This window comes from Bufo bufo, chromosome 2 (genome assembly GCF_905171765.1).
Source record: "Bufo bufo chromosome 2, aBufBuf1.1, whole genome shotgun sequence".
In the NCBI taxonomy this organism is placed as follows: Eukaryota; Metazoa; Chordata; class Amphibia; order Anura; family Bufonidae; genus Bufo; species Bufo bufo.
This window is the reverse complement of record NC_053390.1, coordinates 786,298,698-786,306,727: the sequence shown is the minus strand read 5'-3', so window position 1 is coordinate 786,306,727 and position 8,030 is coordinate 786,298,698. Positions and strand designations below refer to the sequence as shown.

Here is an 8,030-nt window from a genome sequence, read left to right as displayed (position 1 = left end):
TGAGTCCTGGGGTGCAGATGCCCCATTATCATACCCTGTACTGTGCCACCTAGCCTGTACTATGCTGCCTTACACCCTGCACTATCCTTCCACACTCTATACTGTGCCTCCTAAAGTGTTCTATGCCCTCTGATTCCCTGTACTGTGTAAAGTACAGGGCACAGTACAATACATGACTAAGGGCACAGTATAGGGTATAAGAGGGCACTGGGTATGATAAGGAGGCACCAATACGGAGGTATTGTCCAGTGAATGTATGGTGGTGTTCTCCGGTCACTGTATGGTGGTGTTATATGGTCACTGTATGGTGGTGTTATGCCATTTTGGTATAGCGTATTATGCTGTCATTGTATAGTGGTGTTATCCAGTCACTACATAGTGTTGTTATAAAGTTACTGTATGGCAATGTTATGCAATCACAGTATGGTGTATTATCCAGTCACTGTATGACGGTGTTATCCATTCACTGTATGGTGGCGGTATCCAGTTACTGTATGGCAGTGGTATCCAGTTACTGTATGGCAGTGTTATCCAGGCACTGAATGGCGGTGTTATACAGTCACTGTATGTTGGTGTTATCCAATCACTATATTGCTGTGTTATACAGTTACGATATGGTGTATTATCTGGTAACTGTATGGCGGTGTTATCCAGTCACTGTATTGCTGTGTTATACAGTTACGATATGGTGTATTATCTGGTAACTGTATGGCAGTGTTATCCAGTCAGTGTATGGTAGTGTCATCCAGTCACTCTACAGCACTGTTATGCAGTCACGATATGGTGGTGTTATCCAATCACTGTGTAGTATTGTATAGTTTTATCATTGATCTTCTGCTTTGTTAACACTGACCATTTTATTCTGACACTTGTGGAGAATCCAGCGAATCATGGAGATAATTGGCAAGTGTAAATGTGCCTTAAATGGGGGCATATTCAAACTGAGTGCCAAGGCAGCCTGAACTCTGAATACAGCCAACTAGGCCTAAACTATGTCAAGATTCTGTTCTTTTTGAAGGCAACTACATTGGCCATAGGCACAATGGACAGGAGGGGACCTTGTTGACTTCTATGGGAGAGTTTTCTAGGCATGCTCTGTGACCTGTGCAGAGGTCAGGAAGGAGTAGACAAGCAGTGATATCACCTATTGTGAATGGTGGATCCTGTGTTATCTATAAAGAAGTGATATCTGTCATTGTAATCCTCCCTGTAATGAAAATGTGATGGCTACTTAATAGTTACCTGTACAGAACAGGAAGGCTCAACATATTGTTAGGCCTAGTGGTCAGTGCGTAAAAGGCGGAATTTACTTATTTATTTATTAATTTTTTACAATATAGATAAAATAAAATTAAAAAATTTATTAAAAAAAATGTTTAACTGTAATGTGATTTAAACAATAGGTTATTAGTTTAGTGATGAGCGTCAGGGGCAATATTCGAATTTGCGAATATTTTGTAGAATATTCATCATATATTCGTGAATTCGCGAATTTGAGATTATATTCTTGATTGCGAAAATCGGCAATGTATTTTTCGTGTAATGCGCGCAAAATACCGGCGCGGGGTAGGCAACCTTTCTATTGGTTGCTAGGGATGTTGCTAAGTTGTGACAAAGCCTTCTCATTGGCCCACAAGCTAGAAGAAGGGAGGGATGATCACCTGATGTGTACTGTGTTAAAAAAAAAAAAAAAACTAATATTCGTCATTACGAATATATAGCACTATATTCTAAATATTCACAAATTCTCAAAGTGCCGATATTCAGGGGAAAAATTTGCTTTTCGAATATTCGCGCTCAACACTATTTACTAATCACTCATTTCCTTTAAGGAGAGCAGTCTAGCTAATCAGTTTACCTGCAGTCAAGCATGCAAGGCAATGTTCACATACGTGGTTCACATCCAGCAGGCTGTTCCGGCAGAGAACAGCCTGTCGCAGTTCATCGCATCTAGTGTTGCCGGATCCTACTGTTCACCGCTGGTCCGCATGCAATGGTTTTTGTCCTGCCGAAACCCGGCACTCATGCCTAAAAGAGGACAGATCCCCACCAGATCCCATTATAGTCTATGGAGTCCGGCGGTGAACAGCAGTACCCGGCAAGGCCCGATTGGTTGAACTCCAGCAGGCTGGATCAGGCTACCGCACATGTGAGCATAACCTTAGGGGAGACTGTGATACTACACATGCTAAGAGGAACCACTGCGAGCACAGCACAGGAATAGCGAGAGGGGTGCTGATCAGTGGGGGTGAGGGTACTTTCACACTCGCGTTTTTCTTTTCCGGCGCTGAGTTCCGTCCTAGGGGCTCAAATCCGGAAAACAACTGATCAGTTTTATCCCCATGCATTCTGAATGGAGAGCAATCCGTTCAGGATGCATCAGGATTAGTGTTGAGCGAACTTGTGTTTTAAGTTCGGCGTCTAAAGTTCGGGTTCAGGTTATCGAAGAATCGCGTTATGCAAGTTATGGTCCGTGGTAGCGGAATCCATAACGCGATTCTTCGATAAGCCGAACCCGAACTTTAGACGCTGAACTTAAAACACAAGTTCGCTCAACACTAATCAGGATGTCTTCAGTTCAGTCTTTTTTACTGATCAGGCTTTTCAGAAAACCGTAGCACGTTGTATTTTTACCTCCGACCCAAAATCCGGAACACTTTTACTGAACGCCGGATCCGGCATTTTTCCCATTGACTTGCATTAATGCCGGAACCGGCGCCGTGTGTTCCGTCAAATCAGACCCGGCTTTTGCATGTTAAACCCGAAAATTTCAAGTCCATAAATGGCGCATCCGTTTTTTCCAATGCATTTTTGCATTGTGATCAGAATCCTGATCAGGATTCAAATGTAATCAGTTTTCACACGTTTTTCCACATCCGGCGGGCGGTTCCGGTGATGGAATTGCCCGCCGGATTAAAACAACGCTAGTGTGAAAGTACCCTGACACAGGCTGTGTAGCAAGCTGTAGGGTCAGTGGCTATCAGGGGCGCAGCTTGGGTGAAGGCGGTTGCAGCTGCCCCCATAGGTGAGCTGCTGGTTTAAGAAGACCAAGAACTGGAGCAGGATGCCCCCAGGTTAGCAGGTGTGTTGTCACACTGACTCACATTCCCTTACTATTCTTCCTATCTTCCGTCCAACTAAAGTGTGGCGCACGCCACGTATTTTTGCCGTATGTAGTGGTTGTGTCATTTTGTATATTTGGGGGGAGGGGAGGCTTAATACGTGCATTCCTTATGAGACTGTAAATTCACCCCCGGACTCCAATAATGCAACAGCTCTCGTCTATACAAGTCATAACTTATACTAACTTGCAACATGACGGAAGCTTAATGCAGAAACTTTCACTTGTAAGGGCAAGAGCTGAGCAGCAGAAGAGAAGAAAGGAACAAAAGGCAGGAAGGAAACATGGCTGGTAAATGCAGCTGATAATAATAGTGTCATTGAGAGGCTGCTCCTTGTACGACAGGAGGAGGTGAGCGCCTACAGGTGGATCCAGGGAATAGGTGACTGCATGGACGGTGTGGCTGGGGGATCAGGGAGGGACGTCCTGAAGAAGGGATGGGACAGGCAGCTGGAAGGAGGTGCTAGCTCTGAGCAGTGCACTTTCTTGTCAACCCGGCTATAAGTGTGTTTCCTGCCTGCTGCCCTAGTCTGAAGATGTGGACAGCGGCGACCGACTGAGAAAGGAGCTCCTGGCTAAGATCCTACAAAAAACCGCCACCTCCCGAACAGGTACTGCACTAAGGTGAGAGACTAGAGGGGGGCTTGAGCAGGGGTAAGGTATGCACTTGCAGGATGCTATAGGGAGTGCAATCTTTCACGGAATTCATTGAAATTTTCGCCATAACTGATTTATAATTATTAGATATCTGTGAGTAATGAAACACGAGAACAAGAGGGCACAATATGAAATCAGCCGGGGGTCCGATCAGGAGCAATGTCAGGAAATATTGGTTGAAGCTTGGAACAAACCTCCAGCAGATGTGGTGGGAAATCTACAGTAAGCGAATTTAAACTTTCCTGGGATACACACATCTATCCTAAAAATAATAGAAGGGAAGACTATAGATGGACCAGGTGGTCTTTTTCTGTTGTCAATCTTCAAGGTTTCTAAGTAATTACGTGTCTTATAGATTTAGCAGAATTCGGATTTGACCTTGCAGGGGTCCCATTGGAACAAATAGCTTACATCGGTTTAAAAGGGCATATAGATTTAATAGAGGGGCACCTCCATTCGGGATCCCCTTGAGTGGAGCTGCTACAAAGATTATGGACCACACGGGCATTACACCACATATACGGTATATTGTATTGGGGGCCGTGCAATGCTTCCTGGTGCAAAGTGGTCAGACAGAGGCCACCCCAGCAGCAGGGACTTAGCACATTGATGGGGGACGTGTGGAATGGAAGTGGGCTTTCCAAAAGCGACAACCCCTTTTTAGTTGTAGGGTTCATTGTGCATTTAATGAATGCTTCGAATGAAGTCGGTGCAGCAGGTTTACACTGTATGGGAGATAAGTTGATACGTGCTTGCAGAGAAAAGACAGTATTGATGTGATGGCATAGCGGAAATGTATAGCGTGTACTATGGGTTATCTATGTGTCTATCTAGATCTATTTAATATCTATCTATCTATCTATCTATCTATCTATCTTCTATTTAATATCTATCTATCTATCTTCTATTTAATATCTATCTCATATATATCTATCTATCTATCTATCTATCTATCTTCTATCTATCTATCTATCTATCTATCTATCTCTTTAACGTATAAGCAAACATATTTAATAATGCGAATAGCTGAGAAGAACCCGTACACAGCTTTGTTCACATTTTATAGCGAAAAAGTGGTGTCCATTCCTCTTTAAAGGGTAATATCAACATTGCTGCATTCTTATCTCAAGCTAGGCGCAGAAATCACACAGTGGGAGATGCAGCTGGAAAACTGGGCGGACAGATGGCAAGTAGGGATGAGCAAACATGTTTTTTCAAGTTTGGCGTACAAGTTTCGGGTTTGGGTTATCAAAAAATTCCGTTATGGATTCCGCAACCACGGAGCATAACTCATGGTCCGTGGTAGCGGAATCCACAACGGAATTCTTAGATAACCCGAACCTTGTACGCCGAACATGAAAACACAAGTTCGCTCACCCCTAATGGCAAGTCAATCATATGCAGTCCAAAGCCCCTTATGCCAAACGTGCAGGAAAAACTTTAGGGGGCGTTTTAGACGCCGGTCTTAATAAGGCCCTGCGCTGCGCCGGCCTCTACATAACTACACCGCTTCTAAATCTATGCCAGCTCCATTGCTGGCGTTAATTTAGACCATTTTCTACACCTAAAACAAGAGTAGAAAATAATGAATGAGATGGTCCTGAAGGGGTTAATTGTACTATCATATCCCCCTGTAAGAGATCAGGGCTGCCAGGCAGCAGGGGGCAGACCCTCCCCCCCTCCCCAGTTTGAATATCATTGGTGGCCAGTGCGGCCCCCCCTCTATTGTAATAATAGGTTGGTGGCCAGTGCGCCCCTCCCTCCCTCTATTGTAATAATTCGTTGGTGGCACAGTGTGCGCCCCCCATCGGCCCCCCCTCCCTCTATAGCATTAACAACATTGGTGGCCAGTGTGCGGCCTCCCATCTCCCCCCCCCCCCAATCATTGGTGGCAGCGGAGTTCTGATCGGAGTCCCAGTTTAATCGCTGGGGCTCCGATCGGTAACCATGGCAACCAGGACGCTACTACAGTCCTGGTTGCCATGGTTACTTAGCAATAGTACAATAGTAGAAGATTCATACTTACCTGCTGGTGGCTGCTGCGATGTTCGTGCCCGGCCGGGAGCTCCACCTACTGGTAAGTGACAGGTCTGTGCGGCGCATTGCTAAATGAACTGTCACTTACCAGTAGGAGGAGCTCCCGGCCGGACACAGACATCGCAGCTCCCAGGTAAGTATGAATCTTTTACTATTGTACTATTGCTAGTAACCCGCTGCCACCAATGATCGGGGGGGGTAGATGGGAGGCCGCACACTGGCCACCAATGTTGTTAATGCTATAGAGGGAGGGGGGGCCGATGGGGGGCGCACACTGTGCCACCAACGATTTATTACAATAGAGGGAGGAAGGGGGGGGGCGCACACTGTGCCACCAACGAATTATTACAATAGAGGGAGGAAGGGGGGGGCGCACACTGTGCCACCAACAAATTATTACAATAGAGGGAGGAAGGGGGGGGGGGCCGCACTGGCCACCAATGATATTCAAACTGGGGAGGGGGGGGGGGGTCTGCCCCCTGCTGCCTGGCAGCCCTGATCTCTTACAGGGGGATATGATAGTACAATTAACCCCTTCAGGTGCGGCACCTGAGGGGTTAATTGTGCTGATCACGGCCCCCTGTAAGAGATCGGATGCTGCTAGGCAGCAGGGGGCAGTCATGTACACAGTTTGTAGTATATTCTAACTAGAAGCGTCCCCATCACCATGGGAACGCCTCTGTGTTAGAATATACTGTCGGAAATGAGGTTTCACGATCTAACTCATATCCGACAGTATATTCTAACATAGAGGCGTTCCCATGGTGATGGGGACGCTTCAAGTTAAAATATACCATTGGATTGGAGAAAACTCCGATCCGATGGTATAAAAGGGACTCCAGACTTTACATTGAAAGTCAATGGGGACGGATCCGTTTGAAATGGCACCATATTGTGTCAACGTCAAACGGATCCGTCCCCATTGACTTGCATTGTAATTCAGGACGGATCCGTTTGGCTCCGCACGGCCAGGCGGACACCAAAACGACTTTTTTTTCATGTCCGTGGATCCTCCAAAAATCAAGGAAGACCCAAGGACGAAAAAACGGTCACGGATCACGGAAAAACGGGACGGGCCTAATGTAGATGTATTTCCTTAAGTAAATGACCCCCTAGGTCCTTTTACAACTGGGGCAATTATTGGGGAAAACTTCCTGGGAAAGCTTGTTCCACATAATTGCTCTGTACAAGGTCGCCTTCACTCGCTGCGGATTTTGATGCAGAATTTTCCGCAACTGAAAATCATTTCGATTCATTCCATTCAGCACCTACATTTCTGAAAGCCCCATTCAGCTGTAAGAACAGATTTCCAGTCACGGAAAAATTCTGCAACAAAATCGGCAGTGTGTGAAGGCACCGTAAGGGTTCTGCCGCACGTTGTGGGTGTGCTGTGTTTTTGGGGCTGAAAAAAACCACACCAAAAAAAGCATGGTGTTTACGATGCGTTTTCTTCCAGGAACGGGAAAACACACAGCAGACTTAAATTACATTAATCTAACTCTATTTTGTGATTAATTTAATTCAGTTTTGCTGTTTTCTTTTTGCTGGAATAAAATGCACCATAAACGCAGGTACGTTGTTGCAAAAATCAAGTCTTTATTCATGCATTTCTTTCTGCCCCAAAAACAGCACGGTGATGATGTGTAGCAGCACCCTAAAGGTGCCACCAATCACCCCAGGAATGAGAAAATGCTTGTTTATCAGGTGATGATATCTTTCGGTCAGCACCCAAAATCATATTTTCTGGGCAGCAGATCGTCCTGTCTAACAAGGGATCTGCTGCCACGAATCAATGAATCTGTATGGGGATCATCGATAACAGCAACGATCGCTCTACCCAAGAAACAGGAGATGATTGCTGCATGTAAATCCATCTTCACCTCCCACGATCAGGCACTGATCGGAAATGTTTGGTTCATTCTCAATAATCACCTGAAGATTCATCCTGTGTAAAATGAGCCTGGTTGTACCTGATGGACTAATACAAACTACTGTATGTAAGAGAGGTATTAGCATCTCACTCAGCGTTGGACTGGCCCACCAGAGTAGTAAAGGATCCTCTGGTGGGCCCAGGCTCTGATACCATAGTAGGTCCCAAATGTCCAGAAGAAAAAAACATTTGGAACCAAACACTTGCCACTAGGGTCTAGTTCTTTGAATCAAAACCTGTTAGACATTACTGATAATATAGGGGTTGGGGCCCAAGAATAATTTC

General features: G+C 45.4%; 1 protein-coding gene across 2 annotated transcripts in view; it reads left to right on the top strand.

The window, feature by feature from the left end:
- Nucleotides 1–3,541: 3,541 nt before the first annotated feature.
- Nucleotides 3,542–8,030, top strand: part of SH3BP2 (SH3 domain binding protein 2) — an 82,708-nt gene continuing 78,219 nt past the window's right edge. The window contains exon 1 of one of the 2 annotated variants that reach the window (XM_040419198.1): nucleotides 3,542–3,732. The gene's annotated coding sequence lies outside the window, so the exon portion shown is untranslated. Of the gene's footprint in view, nucleotides 3,746–8,030 lie in introns of both variants that reach the window. The other variant, XM_040419197.1, reaches the window with a different exon arrangement.